Source organism: Ascaphus truei, chromosome 10, assembly GCF_040206685.1.
Source record: "Ascaphus truei isolate aAscTru1 chromosome 10, aAscTru1.hap1, whole genome shotgun sequence".
NCBI classification, from domain to species: Eukaryota; Metazoa; Chordata; class Amphibia; order Anura; family Ascaphidae; genus Ascaphus; species Ascaphus truei.
Window position 1 is genome coordinate 36,304,032 of NC_134492.1, and position 19,197 is coordinate 36,323,228.

General features: G+C 42.5%; 1 protein-coding gene and 1 long non-coding RNA gene across 5 annotated transcripts in view; one reads left to right on the forward strand and one right to left on the reverse strand.

Moving 5' to 3' along the window:
* Positions 1–1,317: 1,317 nt before the first annotated feature.
* On the reverse strand, positions 1,318–17,666 carry LOC142503824 (uncharacterized). The gene is made up of 3 exons (XR_012804101.1): positions 17,110–17,666; positions 13,295–13,435; positions 1,318–1,406 (listed from the first exon to the last, which is right to left on the reverse strand). It is a non-coding gene; the product is annotated as an uncharacterized LOC142503824 (long non-coding RNA).
* Positions 6,163–19,197, forward strand: part of LOC142503822 (cysteine-rich secretory protein LCCL domain-containing 2-like) — a 34,365-nt gene continuing 21,330 nt past the window's right edge. For 2 of the 4 annotated variants that reach the window (XM_075616557.1, XM_075616563.1), the window contains exons 1-2: positions 6,163–6,399; positions 17,089–17,217. The gene's annotated coding sequence lies outside the window, so the exon portion shown is untranslated. Of the gene's footprint in view, positions 6,400–17,043; positions 17,218–19,197 lie in introns of those variants that run through there. The other 2 variants (XM_075616562.1, XM_075616559.1) reach the window with 2 other exon arrangements.

Genomic DNA, 19,197 nt, shown 5'->3' on the forward strand with positions numbered 1-19,197 from the left:
TCTTTGCATTCAGTTCTCGTTATTGTATTTTCCTTGTTTGATGACTAACTTTAAAGAGGCAATCCCAGCTGGCGATTTTTGTTTGCAATTTCTTTTTAACACAGGATTGAAGCAGGGGATCTCCGGAACTGAAACCAATTAATTTCTGGTGACCCCCCTGTTTCTGGAGATACTTACCTCCTTAGGGGTGTCAGCAGCCGCTCCGTTCGGCTAGGTGGGTTCACATAGTGACAGCATTTCAAACTTCAGCGCTGCAGGCCAATAGGAAGCCGTGACGTCATAAGGTTCACGTGACGTCTGAGCTTTAAACTTTGCCGAGATACCGGAACTCCCTTTGGAGGTCTGTATCTCGGGAAGCAGGGGGTCCCCACAGATTAAATTAATGGGGTTCGGCTCCAGAGACCCCCTGCTTCAATTTTATGTTACATAAAAACGGTAATAAATAAAATAATATGAATTGCGTCTTTCAATGCACAGGTTTAGGATATAATTATTGGATACATAATTTTATCTGCTACTAATTCAGTTTACATCCTCTGTTGTACATCAAACCTATATCTGAGTATATTTGAGAAGGAGACTGAATCTAGACATACATATAATCAAACAAATCAGGGATGGAGCGAGAAATGACTCTTCAGTGAGAACATTTTTCCCGGAGAAATCGTTGCATTAGCGATTTCTGAGTGAAGATTCTAAAAGGTCAATTCAAAAGCAAAAAGCAACAACAAATGTTTGAATTGAAAATGAACAAATATTTTAATTGTGTTAAAAAAAGGACTGAACAAAGTTGTGGGATTTCCTTGGTGTTTTGAACATTATGATGGTACATGGACTTGTACATCTTAAAAGTAATGACCAGTCCCCCATATCTACATCCTCCCTTCTTTATGAATAGTCAGCAGACATCTCCTTAATTGGACCTGTGCCAATCAACATTAAGTGTATCACTATATCAACAAACTGGTAAAGGATTCGTTTTCTATGTTTTTTTCCAACAAACAACATAGCGCATTAAGTATTTGCTCCTTATCCCTGACCTGATGCCAGCAGAAGGTTGCCTACAGAAAGCTTGTTCACATATATTTTTGTTGCTTATTACAAACAACAAGAGACATTTCCTTCTATGAGGTATTTCAATAAGACCAAAAGGGGCTGGTCACACCATGATTGGTCGAAAACACCTACTGATTTATATAGGAGTTGGCTACTTCAGGGCTTATTGAGTAAACTAATACGTGATTAAACTAATACGGCTACCACATTATCTCGTTTATTTAATCAAAACACCAGGCATAACAATAAGGATAAAATGTTTACCTTTATTTCTTTTCCATTTTGATGAGCCTTTCCAAGGGGCAGGTTCAAGTAGCACCACAATGGTATTAACGGCTGTCCTGGGACACCTAGAGCAGAACGCAATATTGGAAAGCTGACTCAGTAATATTAAAAATTAACAACACAAAAACAATGCATTCACTTATCTGGCTGTGAAATGGCCAAGGTTGTCAAGGAAAAATTATTTTTGTTTTGCTCTCGTCCTTGTTCGTACGCCTGGAACAATCGTATGAAAGAGTTTGGAGGTAGCCATTCCCAGCAATCCTGGGTAGGTGAAATTCCTACCCAGGATTAGGGTAGGTCCCATCTACATTTGGGAGGTTGGGCAGAAAAACCGGTACAAGAAATGGCATCAAGTTCGTTTTGGAGGGAGTCACCCAGAGCCGTCTTAAGATTTTTTGGGGCCAAGTGTAAATTGGGGGACTCACCCACAAAGGTCACATTTAAATACAAATACAGTATGTTTTTATTGAACATTCAAATCTTTTATTGAAATTCTGCAAATATTACAACAAAGACAAACATTTTATTTATCTCCATGTGTCCCTTTCTGTTTTTATTTGGAGCAGAAACTGCAGAGCTCATTCTTAACAAGTTTCAACTTTGAAAAAGATCTTTTACGTTTGCCGCTTGTGGCTGTCATTGATAGGAAAATACGTAAAGCAATTTCAATGTTAGGAAATGTTGACTCCAGTTTTTCATGGTGTCGTAGTTTTTTGTTGTGCGTTATTTTGTAAATAAATTTACGACAAATCAAGAAAATTATTTATGCCATAAAAAAATTGTAGAAAAATTATCTTTGAATAAAAAATGTTTATAAAAAAGTTATATAAAATTAAAAACAGAAAATAGGCAGGAAGACGCTCACCTCTAGATACAACCAACACAACAGCCCCATCTAGTGTGGAGCTTCAACAATGAAATTATAAAATGTGAATACACGAAAGATGTATAAAAAACATATAAAAAGTGTATATAAAAAACTGTGTCAACTACTCAACCTTCAAAAGAGCTGGGTTTCCTCAATAGATACGGGTACACAAGGATAAGGGAGCAGTGGATATCAGTATATGCAAAATAAAAAACATACAACACCACTATAAACCAGTACCGTTGTTGGAAGTGCTGAAGGTTGAATAAAAATATAAATAGATATACTCACCTGGCAGTGAGAATATCAAAGCCCATAAATTGCATGGGGACTATAATAGCAGGGGACGATGTAGATCTTACAGTGGAAAACAGAGAAGGGACTAATTACGCAGAATACAGTACTTTTAATAATAATAAAACGCAAAAAACAGACCCCCTGATTGAAGACTTACAAGCGGGCTGTCATTCAGGACATATAACAGTTTCTTTGGAGGAGGCAATCTCTCCCCTCTCCGACGCGGCACCCGGAGTGTAGGTGGTAGCAGGATTTCTGACATGTGTTACGTCCGTATGCGGCCGCCCGGAAACAACAATCAGCTTTCAGCACAGTTCCCATGATACTTCTCCTTCTGGTCAGTCTCTCTTTCCTTCTGTGCTCAATGCGTTTCGCTGTGAATACCCAGCTTCATCAGGAGTAATTTAATGTCTACATCTACCCACATTAATATAGCCATTGCCCTGTGTCTATTGGCTAATAAAAAAATACACTAAATAAACAAGTGAAAGAGATGGTGCAAAACTAGTTTTTAAAAAAATCGACATAAAGTACAATAGTACAAAGACTGATCATTACAAGCATCAGTTTAAAAAAGCACAAAATATAAATTTACTCTGAAAGGTCGGGAGCCCTTGGAGGGTCCAGGGCCCTATGCTATAGCCCAATTAGGCCATGCTTTAATAAGGCGCTAGATTCACCAGTACTCCAATAATAACATTTGAGGTGCTCAGTTTTTTCAGAGTGGGAGAATATAGCTGCACACGGTCACAAGTTCTTTTATTCCTGGATAGATGATGGAGTGTTACATATATATCAATTGATCTCTATTCTGATGAAGTATAATATATTGTAGCCTTGAAAATTTGAATTTGTTTTACGTCATGCAAAAAACAATATTTGGCACTATGTGCATAGACACATAACAATAATGATGCGCAGCTGGTGGCATACACAAGCTGCGCATCATTATTGTTATGTGTCTATGCACATAGTGCCAAATGTAAATGCAATACTTATTGCCTTGGATAATATATTTTACTGGAACATGCAATGTTGCACTAAGTGTGTCATCTTTTCTCATTGAGGGACCATCTTGCTGATTCCTGACACTTCACACTGACAGAGTCTTCAATATTAAATCCACTGCTGATCTTTCACTGGGAAAGTGTGAGTTCCCAATCGTGATTCTATGAATAGATTGTTTATTTTGTAGAACATACTACACTATATATATTTCTTTCCCCACATATGGTGACATCTGCGCTCCCCACAAGCTTCTCCCTACAATCCTTACCTAAGGGCCTGTCCCTATGAACACCCACCCTCACTAGTGGGGAGCAAGGGCCTCAACTCTAGCCCGGGGTACTTCTGGCCTAGGGCAGAAGCTCGCAGCTCTCTGCCCCCCTTCCTTCCCCCACTGTCTCCTCAGCCTGACTGACTCATAGCACATTGCCCATACAATGTATCTACTCTCTGCAGAGAAAACTGCAAACATTATTGGCTGCCTGCAATCATCTGACTCACCTGCCTCTAAGCCTGCTGGGAGTTGTAGTCCCCTCTGGGGCTTTCCCCTATGAGGACCACATGGGCGCCTCTCTAATGGCTGCCTACCTCTCTCTATCTGCGCCTGCGCTATAGTAATGGCCGCCGCGCCACTTTCCTGCGCATGTGCAACAGCTAGGGGGCCTTCCTGCCTCCCTACACTTTCCTGCGCTAGGTGCAATGGCCATCGCGACTGCAAACGTGCACCGCGCAAGCGAACGTGCACAAGATGGCGGCGCCCTATCACTGATGCCGCCGGGAGCCGCGATCGCCCCTGCAACTGCCTGGCATGGTGCGGTGGTACCCGCTACTCTGCGCAGGTGAGGAGGGCCAGGGGGGACCCTGCTACACCAAGATTATACATATCTATATATATTTCTATAAGGATGTCTTCACATCTCTGTGTGATAGGCTGAATGGCCGATCACTCACTTAGAGACAGCCAGTGACGATGCACATTCCTCCCCCTCTATGTTAGGCTGAGCGGCCTGTCACTCACCCAGAGGCAGCCTATAAGACTGCACATCTTTCCCCCTCTGTGTTAGACTGAGCGGCCTCTCTCTCACACAGGATAGACTGGGGTAGGGAATTTTAATGTCAGTGGGGTGTAGAGGGAGGGTGACAGGTGTTAATGTCCTAATTAATGTAATCTATATATTTCTCTAAGGATGTCTGCGCATATCTCTGTGATAGGCTGAATGGCCTGTCTCTCACCCAGAGACAGCCAGAGAGGATGGACATCCTGTGTAATGAGACTGTACATTGACTGTGTAACATCTTAAGTGTCACATATGAAGTGTTAAAACTCACCTCTCAAAAGAAGCATCCCAATAGCCTGCATTCATGGCTACTGTCCCACACCCACAGTCACTACCTACCAACCATTGTGGCCAAGCGCTGTCATCTACTGCCCTTAGTCTCCCAACACACCACTTAATTGGAAGCTCTGTGGGTCAGAGATTTTCTTTCCTATTGTCTGACTTTGCTGTGCTTATTGTATTACAATAACCTGTACTGTATTGTCTTTGTAAAGCACTGAGTACACTGTCGGCACTATATAAATAAAGATATACATACATCCCTCCCCCTCTGTGATAGACTGAGCGGTCTCACACTCATCCAGGAAACTGGGGAAGGAGATTTTAATGGCAGTAGAAACAGCAAGGAGAGGAGGAGACAGATGAGATGAGTAGGTGAGGAGGGCGTGTAGTGTGCACAGAGGAGCAGACACAGTAAGGCAGGGTCTGCAAATAGGGTTGCCAGGTGGCTTCTCCAAAAATACTGGACATAATGTGGAAAGGTGCGACGCGATCAACACACACACACACATCTCACTCCGCTCCAGGCTTTTCCTCCTCTCTTTATGACACTCTACAGGTCGTCCTCACTATCCAACGTTTCACTTTACAACTAATGGCATATTCAATGCTTAACAATGCAACCCTATGGGCCGTTTTTCAACGCTGGAATGCGTTATCCAACGCTCACCACCACTGATTAACATGGGACTCACTTTACAACGGTTTCACCATCCAACGCTACTTCCAGAATGAATTCCGTTGGATAACCGACGACTGCGTGTACTTGTTGTACTACTTTAGGTATGATTTATAAAGGTTAAATGGGTCACTAATATAAGGCAAGCACTATGTAACTAAGACACAGATAGAGACACAAATCACAGACACGGCATGCCTTCTAGAAGCACAGAACACATTTTGAAAAGAACTCTAATAATAATAATAATTACCGGACCTGATCCCATTCTACATGAATGTGGCACAGTGATAAGTTATGGCCTCACATTTTGGGAAACTGTTGCTAAAGGTGGGAATCTTGCAGTGTATTCATTACTGGCAACTTGTTATACAGTGCAGTATATTACTAGGTAGGGGTATACAAATGCATTCAAGTTTCTCAAGATTTAAAGGGGTTAATAGCCACTGCTATGTGGAAATATCTGTGACATATGTATTAAGGCAAAAGACTTCCAATTCAGGGAGAAGAAATCTGCACCAATACATATTTGATACATACGGTGTAGTTTGTTTTGTCGGCCCATTGCACCACTGCTGCCTTGATACATAGCCACTCCTGTGTCCGGAATAGCTGCTGCCCACATTCTGTGGAGAACCAAGGAAGAAGCAGCAGAAAACGTCACACGAGCTGCAATATTTTTCATGTGTCAGGATTGTTAACATGCTTGATTTACAATTCCGGTGATTACATAGGAAAATCAGTGGGGAGGGAAGATGGATCTGGCTTTAAAAAGGCAACAGGAGGAAATAATGTTAGAAGTATACACTAAGCATTAATGCTTTAGAAAACTGCCCCCATCAAGCAAGAACAGTCAACGTAGCTGTGAACAGGTACATATCAATGTTTTTCTATTGTGTGCTCTCTGCTATTTACAATGCACTGTGTAACTCAGGAAATACTATTCCTGTGATCTATTTCTTTTTACTTTGTTTATTTTCAGAACTTATAAGAAATATATGTCCATATTTACCAAGCGGTGCTATTTAATAATACATCTTCCACCTGTCTTATGGAATAGCACTGCTCAGTAAATATAGCTCCAAATCCCTAGGCCTATGTTGATCGTTGCAGAAGTACTCTTTATTCAAAATAGTTAACAAAAGATAAGACAATTCCGTTCTCGTGTTTCCAGACCAATATTATGGAGTATAGGGATGATTTCATTATTGCTGTTATTGATCACTTATAAACCAAACTTGTATTGAGTTGTAGGTCAAATTAAAACACCATTTTTTCTTTAACATGAAGGAAATGAGCTTGAGAGCAAACACCCCACACCTTTCCTCCAAGAGCCCCAGCTTCTCTAGAACTTCTATTTTAACTTCTCAGACTTCTAAAAATATTAAAATAGATGCCGACTAGGAAGAGGAATCTGAATGTACTTCATACATATGTTAATAGGTTGCACACATCTTAGCATGTCTTCCGCTTCTCCGTTATTTCTGCTTGATACATAGCATACCAATGTTCAATGTTACAGTGAACTATTGATTGAACAGATCTACACCGTGGAAAAAAAATTCTAGCACATTTTTATTGAGAGCAGGTTTTATAACTAAAATCACTGTTTATAGAGAGTGTCCACAGTAAAAGAGACAAGGACAAGTAAATACACCAAACCTCTTATATATAAAACCAGGGGATAAAAAGCAGAGTTCACTGGTAAATTAGGGATGAATTCATTTATAAAAATATATATTTTGAAAGCACTTTATTACCATTTGAAACGTCTACTGCAGCACATGTCCAAGTGGCACATTGTAAGTGGCAGGACTGGACAACAAGTTTAAAAGGAAGTTCAAAAGAAGTGAAGAAGTGGACAAAACCTACAGTATTGGCCCTGATTCCTGTATTTGAACAACGCTGGAACGGAGGATATTATCGATCCCAAACTGCACTTCCCAGAACTTAACTATTGCTGTGATGCTGCCTTTACCATTTATTTTTGCTGTGGCCTCACTTCTTCTCAAATTATACACTTCCTTCTACCAGGCTCATTATGTCTCTAACTCTATTAATATATCACCATCTCTCCTTTCTTCACCACTTTTGAGTTCACATGAACTCCTTTCTTACCTGCGCCCTCTGACACTGCACAGCTATATTGCCTGCACTAAATCACACCCCTACAAATCCTCCTCACACATTCTCTTTCTATCCCTGCTTCTCCTCCTTGCTTCTGGGGATATCTCTCCCAATCCTGGTCCCTGCCTTATTCCTACATGCTCTCGTCCTCGCCTGCCAAATGCAACCTCTACTCCTGGTGTCAACTCCTCCAACCTCATACCCATCCCCTGCCACCCTCCCTCGTCTCACCCTTTCTCCTGTGCTCTTTGGAATGCACGCTCCCTTTCTAACAACTTCCTCTCTGTGCATGACTTCTTTCTCTCTTACTCTCTGCTCCTATTTGCTATAACTGAGACCTGGCTCACTCAGTCTGACTCTGCTCTGGAAGCTGCCCTCTCTTATGGTGGCCTTTCTTTCTCCCACACTCCGCGCCCTGATGGCAGGGGTGGAGGTGTGGGGCTCCTGCTCTCCTCTCTCTGCCGTTACCGAACCTTTCCTATTCCTCCCTCTCTTGCTTTTCCCTCCTTTGAGGCTCACACTGTCCAGATCTTCTCTCCTCTCCCTGTCCACGTGGCAGTCATCTATCGCCCACCTACCTCTACTCATCCCCCTTCTGCCTTTCTCTCTCACTTTGAATCCTGGCTCTCTTTCTTCCTCTCCTCAGACTCCCGTGTTCTTCTCCTTGGGGACTTCAATTGCCACATTGATGACCCCTCTCTCCCTTGGGTTTCCCGCTTTCTCACTCTAACCTCTTTTTTTGGCCTTCAACAGTGGACTGCAGCCAGCACCCACAAGGACGGCCACTACCGCGACCTGTTTTTCACTAAAAACTTCTCTCTCTCTGATTTCTCCATTTCCCCCATTCCTCTCTCTGACCATCACCTCATCTCATTCTCTCTATCTCGCTTCTCCCCTTCTCCAACTCCATCTGCCCCCCGGTTCTGCAGAAACCTGCGCTCTATTCACCTACCTGACTTTGAGTCCACTTTACGCTCCTCCCTCTCCTCTCCCAGCTCTGCTACAGACCCTGACAACCTGGTCAGGAACTACAACTCTGCCTTATCCTCTTCTCTTGATCTACTGTACATGCCCCGCTTTCTCTTTGCCTCGTCCTTCTAACCCCAGACCCTGGCTAAATTCCCACACGCTCATGCTACGTTCCTCCACTCATTCCTCTGAACGCCTCTGGAGGAAATCTCATACTCTCGCAGACTTCCTTCACTACAAATTTATGCTATCGTGTCTCAACTCTGCCCTCTCGCAAGCTAAACAAGCCTACTTTTCTTCACTAATCAACACGCACAAGTCTAACCCATGCCGACTCTTCTCTGCCTTTCACGCTCTACTCTAACCACCCTCAGCTGCCTCTTCTTCCTCCATCTCCGATCAGGACTTTGCTGACTATTTAAAGGAAAAGGTGGAATCCATACGTCAGAACATCCCATCTGTTTCTTCCTCCCATCCTACACCTCTTCCTAACTCTCCTCCTGCCTTCCTTGATTCTTTTTCCACTGTCTCAGAGGAGGATGTGTCACTGTTGATCTCCTCTTCTTCCTCTACCACTTGCCCTCTTCACCCCATTCCCTCCCATCTCCTAAAACCTCTTGGTCCTACTATAATCCCTACGCTCACACACATTTTTAACTCCTCCCTCGACTCTGGTACTTTTCCCTCCTCCTTCAAACATGCAACAGTTATACCATTACACAAAAACAGCAAGCTTGACCCTACCTGTCCGTCTAACTATCAACCTGTCTCACTCCTGCCTTTTGCCTCTAAACTCCTTGAACGTCTTGTATTTTCTCGCTTGCTTCATTTTCTCAACACCTATTTTCTCCTAGACCCTCTACAATCTGGCTTCCGCACTGCACACTCCACCGAAACAGCCTCACTAAAATAACTGATGACCTTAATGCTGCCAAAGACAGAGGTCATTACACTCTGCTCATATTACTTGACCTCTCTGCAGCATTTGATACCGTGGACCACCCTCTTCTCCTTCACATTCTCCATACTCTTTGTATTCGGAACAAAGCTCTATCCTGGATCTCCTCTTACCTCTCCCATCGTACTTTCAGTGTCTTTTCTGCTAACACCACCTCCTCCTCTATTGATCTCTCTGTGGGGGTACCCCAGGGCTCTATCCTGGGACCTCTTCTCTTTTCTCTGTACACACTCTCTCTAGGTGACCTAATAACATCTCTTGGGTTTAAATATCACCTCTACGCTGACGACACACAAATTTACTTTTCAACACCCGACCTTAAACCTGCTGTACAAACCAAAGTTTCTGAATGTCTCGCTGCTATATCATCCTGGATGGCCCTCCGTCGCCTTAAACTCAACATGGCAAAAACAGAACTCCTCATACTTCCTCGCAAATCTGGCCCTACTACCTCCTTCCACATTATTGTTGGAAGTACGATCATTCACCCAGTAGCCCAAGCACGCTGCTTAGGGGTCACACTGGACTCCTCTCTCACATTCTCCTCTCACATTCAAAACGTTTCTAAAACCTGTCGCTTTTTCCTCCGCAATATCACTAAGATACGCCCGTTCCTCTGTTGCTCGACTGCTAAAACTCTCACTCAGGCCCTCATTCTCTCCCGTCTTGATTACTGTAACCTCCTGCTATCCGGCCTTCCTGCCTCACACCTGTCTCCCCTACAATCTATCCTAAACGCTGCTGCCAGAATCGCTCTGCTCTTTCCTAAATCTGTCTCTGCGTCTCCTCTCCTGAAATCCCTCTCCTGGCTTCCGATCAAATCCCGCATCTCACACTCCATTCTCCTCCTCACTTTTAAAGCTTTACACTCTTCTGCCCCGCCTTACATCTCAGCCCTAATTTCTCGTTACACACCAGCCCGACTCTTGCGTTCTTCTCAAGTATGTCTTCTTTCTACCCCCTTTGTATTTAAAGCCCTCTCCCGCCTTAAATCTTTTTCTCTGACTGCCCCGCACCTCTGGAATGCCCTTCCCCTCAATACCCGACTAGCACCCACTCTATCCACCTTTAAGACCCACCTTAAAGACACACTTGCTTAAAGAAGCATATGAATAGCACTGTGGATAATACTGGACACATGATATAAAGCTTAGCCCCCTGCAGACGCACTTACCAGAACTCCCTCCTACTGTCTCTGTACGTTCTCCCTACCTACCAATTAGACTGTAAGCTCCTCGGAGCAGGGACTCCTCTTCCTTAATGTTACTTTTATGTCTGAAGCACTTATTCCCATGATCTATTATTTATTTGATTACCACGTGTATTACTACTGTGAAGCGCTATGTACATTAATGGCGCAATATAAATAAAGACATACAATACAATACTCTGAAAGCATCCAACCTTTCTTTTCTTGCAGGAACCTACTATGTTTTAGATAGTATTTTTTTTGGGACCAACTGCTCACCCTTTTAGTTGCTATTGGTTTGGGCTATTCTGATTTGTTTATATATTTATTTTTGTGTATATTGCCTGCTGACTACCAGAATAAAAAGAAGCTTTGTTTCTACATTGATGAAGACGTGATTGCAGCGTCCTCCTGCTCAGTGCTGGTCGCCCTCCTGCTTGGTGCTGGTCACCCTGCAGCTCAGCGGGTCATCAGGTCAACAGCAAAAAATGTTGATTAATGCTTTCGACGCCCACTCATCGAGGCTTTCTGAATCGCTGTAGGCATTTTTGGCCGATAACAGCTAAACAACCTCGATAAGTGGGTTATGAAGGCTACTAGAATAGGCCATTTAATTGTGTAGGTTATTAGAATCAGAGCAGGATGTAATTTCTCTCCAGAAGTACTTGGATAGACTGAAAACTTGGGCAGGTAAATGGCAGATAAGGTTTAATACAGATAAATGTAAGGTTGTGCATTTGGAAAACAAGAATAAGCAGACTACTTACAAATTAAATTAAATGGGGCAGAATTAGGTCAATCCTGAGAGAAGGATTTAGGAGTGCTTCTAAACAGCAGGCTTAACAATAGACTCCAATGTAACTCAGTAGCTGCAAAGGCAAATAAGATCTTATCTTACAATAAAAACATATGGGTGGAAGGGAAGTAAGCATAATTATGCCACTGTATAAAGCATTGGTAGGGCCACACTTTGGAAATGGAGTACAGTTTCGGGCACCACTCCGTAAGAAAGACATTATGGAACTAGAACAAGTGCAGAGAAGAGACACCAAAATGAATAAAGTGGGTGGAAAACTCTGACTTATGAGGAAAGTATAGCTAAATAATATTTGTTTACATTATAAAAGAGGCATCTAAAAGGGGATATGATAACTATATACAAATATATTCAGGGTCAATACAAGGAGCTTTCAAAAGAACTATTCATCCCAAGGGCAGTACAAACAACACAGGGTCATCCCTTAAGGTTGGAGGAAAGGAGATTTCACCAGCAAAAAAGGAAAGGGTTCCTGACAGCAGTGGTGTGCAAACCGAGGGGCGTGCGCCCCCCATGGGGGGCACAAGATTTTTTTGGGGGGCGCGGCGGTTAATTGACGTGACATCACATGACCCTACAGGGTCCCCAAGGGGAGAGCAGGCAGGGGGGCACAGCAACAAAAGTTTGCGCACCTCTGCCTTACAATAACAGAAGGTAAAATGTGGAATTCATTACCCATGGAGACTGTGATGGCAGATATAATACATATCTTCAAAAAAAAGGTTGTCCATCTTTTTAGAAAGGAAAGGTATAAAGGGATATACCAAATACATAAACAAGGGAGAAATCTGATTGCCTTTATTTGGAGTCAGGAGGAATAAATGTTCTCTCTTATGAGGCATCATTGGATAATGTTTCACTGGGGTTTTTTGTTTACCTTCCTCTGGATCAAAATACTGGGAATAGAAATATACGATAAGCATTTGTCATCTAAATTTAGCATAGGTTGAACTCGATGGACATATGTCTTTTTTCAACCTCATCTACTACAGCATGTATCTATGTAATGTTAGTGTCTTGCGACTTGCGCTCTGTTCTGCTCTATTTTTTTTTTTAATGGCTTTTTTTACGTTTTAATAATCTTGATTTTCCTAATCTCTATCTTCTGGAATTACCTTGGTAGCCTTTCGGCTGCACTGGCTTTTGGGGAGAACTCCATTTTTAACCTCCCAGACAACAAATATTTCTAACTCATATCTGGTGAATAGACCATCAGATTTAAAAAAAAAAAATGCGTTGGAACGGGCAAGAAGAGATCTATTAAAGTAAGTAGTAAATAAAATGCAACAAAAAAAGGCCATCAGCTGCTGTTTTAAGTTTTTGTGTGCAGAGAGAAACTGAGCTGACCTCATTGTTGGGTATATAATCACAAGCAAAACGCTTGAGGCAAACAAAGTCCATAGATATTAAAATGAGAGGATCAACACAATTTGCCTGGGGATCTATGGGCTTTATTGGTTTACGCAAATTCACAGTCCATCGAGATATTTATGTCAACATAAAGATAAATGATAATGAAAGGCACGTAGTATAGAACCAATACAACTTACTTAGCCTATTTGTCAAGCTATGTAAAGGGAAGACTTTGCAAAGAGCTGAAGAATAGACATTTGCATTTATGTATAATAATAAAGATTTTGTATTTCTAGTTCTAGCTAACGAGATAGTTGCTAAAAATGTCTGCAAAGTTCTGTAAATGTGGCTCACCGTGTTCCTTCAAACGACCTTGTTATGTGCAAAATATTTCTACGCCTTGATTGGTTGCTCAATCCTATATCCATGCCTCGAATGTTGATATCGGCATTTTCAAAGCTTCTTAAAAGAGGAGGTGTTGCGGGCTTGGGGAATCTGTGGGAGACGTGGATGCATTTTTTAGAAAATCCATGATCCCAAGCAAGAAAAACAAGCCAGAGTCCATCTTAAAAACGACAGTCCAAGCTGCTGTATTTTTTAAATTTAATTATTATTCCTTTCAAATGTGCATCAATACAATCCACACAATGATAAGTAATTAGCTAAGTTGCCGATCGATCCGTTCTCCTTTGATCGATCGGCGAAGATTGGGCTTGAGGGTTCACTAAATGGCTGTCACTGCAGCAGATGAGGACCAAAGATATAAAGTTATGTGGGGGAAGATCATGTGACCAGGTAGTCACTAGATACAATTGGGGCACTACTAGAGAGAAGGCAGGGCTCAAAAAGGGGTGTGCCAGAGTCTGTTTCAGAAGAGGAAGGGTATGTGACACTGTAAATGGTTGCAATAGAAACAAAAATGCTTGTTACATTATAATACATTAAAATGTAACTCAGAGTTGTTTAAAAAAAATGCTAGAAGTATTTTCTCATAGTACAGAATTGATTTATTTTAAAAAAAACACACATAGGATATTGCTTGGTCTGCAGCCTTAACTAATCAGGTGTACTTATTATGCCTAGATTATTAATCCATAATAAGGATTATGCCTTTGAAGCAAAGAAGTAGTTCAAACCTTAATAAAATGTGGATTTTATGTAGTTTGTTACGTGACTTCATGCATAAAATGCATAGTTTTTGTTAGAATTTTTTATAGATTGCATCATGCTGAATACCTGATTGCTACAATTTAAATAAAAACAGAATGAAGGATGTAAAAAAAAATTAAATAATGAGTATTAATAAATATAAATTATTAACATCATATTATTTATGATACTACATTTTGTTATAATGAAAGATCCGTGCTGCAAACAACACAATTTTGGTTGATACGTAACAACTTAAAACTCTGCTCATAATATAGTTTAGGGTTTACGTCAAGTTGTATTTGGTGGACGAATTTAACACATTCTCCTTTTTTGGAGGCACACAGAAACATTATAAATATGAGGGTCTTCTTAATGGCCACCGCTGTAATGTTATAAAAACAGCTCTTTCCCCATATCATGCACCCTCTCCCTCCCATGTCACTCGCTCTCCCCCCTCATATCGCTCTCTTTCTCCACCCCCATGTCACACTCTCTCCCCCCAATGTCATGCTATATTCCTCTCATGTAATGCTCCCTCTCTCCTCCCCAGGTCACCAACTCTTTCTCCATCCATCCCATTTTCTCCCGCCATGATACTCTCTCTTGTCTCAATCTCCCTCTCCCCCCATGACACTCTCCCTCTCCCCCCATGACACTCTCCCTCCCCCATTTAACTCTCTCTCCCCCCACCTCCCTCTCCCCCATGCAACTTACTCTCCCCCCACCCTGTGTTACTCTCTATTCCACCCATGTTATGCTCCCTCGCTCCTCCCCAGGTCACCAACTCTTTCTCCTTCCACCCCACTCTCTCCTGCCGTTACTCTCTCTTTCTGTCTTGTCCCCACATCTCCCTCTCTACACCAATGTCACTCTCCTCATCTCCCACTGTGACAGGGTGGACTCCCTGTCTGCCTATATAGCGCTGAGTACAGCAGTGAGCAGCTTAAATCCCAGGCTGAGAGCAGCCTGAGCTTATTAGCTACAGTAGGATACAGGTGGCTCGTTAGAGGGTTTAAAAAGCCTGGATCTCCCGGCATTCTGGTGGCTGTGTGAACCAGACAGACTGGCCCCATGGGACTGTGCTGGAGTTGTTAAGGGAACCTTAGAACAAGATATGTTTGTTTTCGCCTTACTCTTTGTGAACCCTCTGGACTTGAACCCCCATATCTTCCTGAGGGCACAGCGCTGACTGGGACTAAAAACTGGGCCTATCTGGCAAATAGCACAGCCCTGTTTGAGACTTATTTTTGTTATGATTCACTGTAATTAGGCTCTTTTCTGTTCCGTGCTTATAGGCTCTGAATAAAAGCTTATATTGAGAAAACCCATGTGTCTTTGCAGCCTTACTGCAATATCCCCCATAAAACTCTCCCCCATGTCACTTTCTCTCCCCTCACTCTCTCCATCTCATGCCCTCTCCCCCATCTCACTCATTCACTCTCACCCCATATCACTCACTCTTTCCCCATCTCGCTCCCCCTTGTGTCCCTCTCCCCTTCATGTCATGCTCCCTCTCCCCCTGTGTCACGCTCCCTCTCTCCTCAGGTAACTTTCTTAGTCCACCTCACACTATCTTCCCACTCCCCCATATCCCTCTCTGGCTTCCCCATGTCCCTCTCTCTCTTCCCCATGTCACTCCCTCTCTTCCTCTCATGTCACGCTCTCTGCCCCCCCCCATATCACCTCCTCCGCCTCCTATTGTCATACTCCCATTCCCACCCCAATGTCACTCTCTCTCTCTCTTCCACATGTCATTCTCTCTCTCTTCCCCAATGTCACTCCCTCTCTTCCCTTCATGCCTCACACTCTTCCACACCGTCATGCACTTTCTCGCCCCTCTCCCCCCCCCCCCCCCGCCATCTATCTCTCCCCTCCCTTCTGTCACCACAACCCACCAGGCACTCAAAGGGTTAAAAACCTGCAGGATAGGCCAAATGTGCACATTTCAACAATGTATGTAGCGCTTTTGCTCCAATTATCACAACTTTTCACCACAAACTCATTTGTGTGTACTGCTGCGGCCAAGTCTATTCGAGCATTTGCCCGTTCTTGGCCGCAGCAGTAGCCTGGCGCGCGCCCGAGGGTGACGGGCGCGCGCCGAAGCAGCGGAAGAGCGCCCTCCGATCGGGGCGCTCTCCCTACCGCTGCCGGGTCTGCCGGGTCCCCCGGAACCCCCTGCCGCCGTCCCGCGATTGCGGGACACCAGGGCTCCCTCGGGGAGCCCTGGACGCGCGTGCAGGGGGCGCAGGCTCCCGAAGACGCGTGACCGCGCGTCTATGACGCGCGGCACGCCGAGAGGCGGCCACTAGCAAGCCGGGAAATCTCCCGGCTTGCGGTACCAGCCACACTTTAATAAAGTGTGTCGGTAGTGTATCTGCTCATAAAAAGGTGGAGTTACAGGAGGGATTACCTGGATTACCTGGTGAAAATACCATGTAATCTCTGTGGTAAGAGAAATAACTGGGTGATTAATAGCACCACACATGCTTTTGTGCCTCCTTTTTTAATTGTATCATCCAAAATGTTACCACACCTAGTGTATCGGTTAGTACCAAATAGGTAAAGTTGGTTAGTGTGAGGAACAATGAAAAGCTTGCAATCTAATTGTTGATCCCGGAGGCAAAAGGAGATAAAGTAATGGGTCCAATAACAAGTACAGTGTTATGACCCCTAATACATTGCCATCTAAAACAGTTTAATAAGTAGGAATACTCCATAAAATATATATCACTCCCTTTATTCAAGTGGGAAACGTAATAAGCTGCTGTGCAAATGTAGATATGTGCCCTGTTTATAGCAGCAATCCCTCCACAAATCTAAAATAAAGTCACATGTGATGATGCATGTTGTGTTGACCAATTTCTAACATTTAAATTTTTTCAACCCGTCACGTTTGGCTGAGCTTTCACCTGATTATTTTTTTAGTTTGCATAAACTGCCACAAACTACGACAGCCCATCGTAACTATTATATGACAGGATTTATTTCTTTCCCAGAGCAGGATCGTGTCAACTTACCTTTGCCAGACTCTTAAAGGCGAATTTTGGATGACTGGCTCCTTTTCCTCGCAAATGAAGTCATTCTAGACACTTTCTGAAGTCAGTAGGTGCATTCACTCTTGACAGGTATTTTATAATAGTAGGTTTTTTTTTGTGACTTATTTCCATTTTTCCTTCAAATTAAGGTATTTTCAGTCACTTATTGAACTGTTAAGGAGTCTCCAACTACTTCCTGACAAGTATTTTCTCTAACACAGAATTTGTCACGTTTTCTTCAAACAAATGGTTATTTTAGTCACTTTCTGAAGTCAGTATGAGCGTCAAGCGGCCTCCATAACAGGAACTCTTCTTTTGTGAGGAGGAATTGTCAGTTCCTCAAAGCAAGAGAAGGAATCAAACTGCCTTATTTTCTCTCTGTTCCTATTACTTTGTAGCAAATACCACACGCTGCAGAGACAGTTATAAAGATGTCCTCCATTTTGTGCACTGAAGAGAAATCTGCTGTACCCAGGAGAGTGTGCGTGATTGGTCGCTCTCCTGGTCACATGATTACAGGAGACTCCACATGATTAGTCTCAGACAAACCTGTAAAGTTCCCTCTGGCTCTGGGAAAACAATTGTAAAATGGGGGATTAGGGAAAGGAGGGAAAGTGACTCTCGCATCAGCTTAATGTACAATATTGAGAATAATAACAAAGGTGCAAAAGGGGATAAGGAGTAGTTATAAAGTAAGAGACAAGAACACCCTCTTGAAAGCACTCATTGTAGTGTATGATATGATAAACAAATTAATAAGTACAGTAAATACTTTATTAACAATGAATTAAAATAAATTGATATTTAAACTAAACTAAATAATATGGCAATAAACGACTCACATGGGTGACTTAACAGATAAAACAAACCAAAGTGCTCTATACTGTTGTAGCAGAGTACCTTTCTTGTTGCTACATTTAATCTACACAGTAACTGGCTGCAGAATTAAGTGTGTGTGTTACACCTGCGGTTCCACCCTATCTATTGATTTACGATTTTATTGTTCCTCACTACAGGTTTGCTATGAAGTACCTACTGTTGCTTAAAGTGCATTTTTTTTTTCATTTAATTTAGGAGGCGATAACTTGATACAGACTAGATCTGTGCCTCAGAGCCATTTCAACACCCTTTGTGGGCTCTTTTGCACTTTATGCATTAGGATCTATCATATTAATGTTTATTTAGCAACTAGGCAATTATCCAGTTATTTGCTGTGATCCTGGATTCAGTATTCTAGGTGCCTTTATACTAGCTGCGCACCTTGGTAATATTGACTGTGTTACTTGACACTTCACTTTTGGACTATTCTGTGCTATCTGTGGTTTTTGTAGGAACATTCATATGTCATTCATTTACGAATATCTAAATGGTCAGTCTCATGCTACCTGTTTAGAATGTACAGGTTTTTAATAATTTTCTAGTGCTGGACCTAGGGGTCCTCCTATATCAATCGTGAGCTATTTCATTACTATTAAGTAATCGCTTGTCATGGATTTCCCCTCTGTTTCAGTTTTTGTATCGAGCACTTTGGTTTGTTTTATATGTTAAGTCACCCATGTGAGTCGTTTATTGCCATATTATTTAGTTTAGTTTAAATATCCATTTATTTTAATTCATTGTTAATAAAGTATTTACTTATTAATTTATTTATCATATCATACACTACAATGAGTGCTTTCAAGAGGGTGTTCTTGTCTCTGGGAAAACAAAGCAGTAATCCTGCCTATTTTACCTTCTTTTTTTTTTGGCATTGTTCAATCCTGGGGGCCCTCCGGAGCTGAGCCGTGCTGTGTTTAGCTTTGGGGACCCCTCTGTTCCTGAGGTACTTACTGGTGCAGTTGCTGATGTTACTTTCTGGTCGTCCAATAGGTAGCTGTTACATCATCTCTCTCTGATGACATTTCGGCTTCCTATTGGCTCACGGGACCCGCAAGATTTTGCAGCCCGTTGTTATACACCTAAAGGGGAGGAAAACGCCCAAAAATAAACCAGTGAGTATCTCCTGGGGGTCCCCAGACATAAAATGAATGCGGTTCAGCTGCAGAGGACCCCCAGGTTTGAATGCTGTAA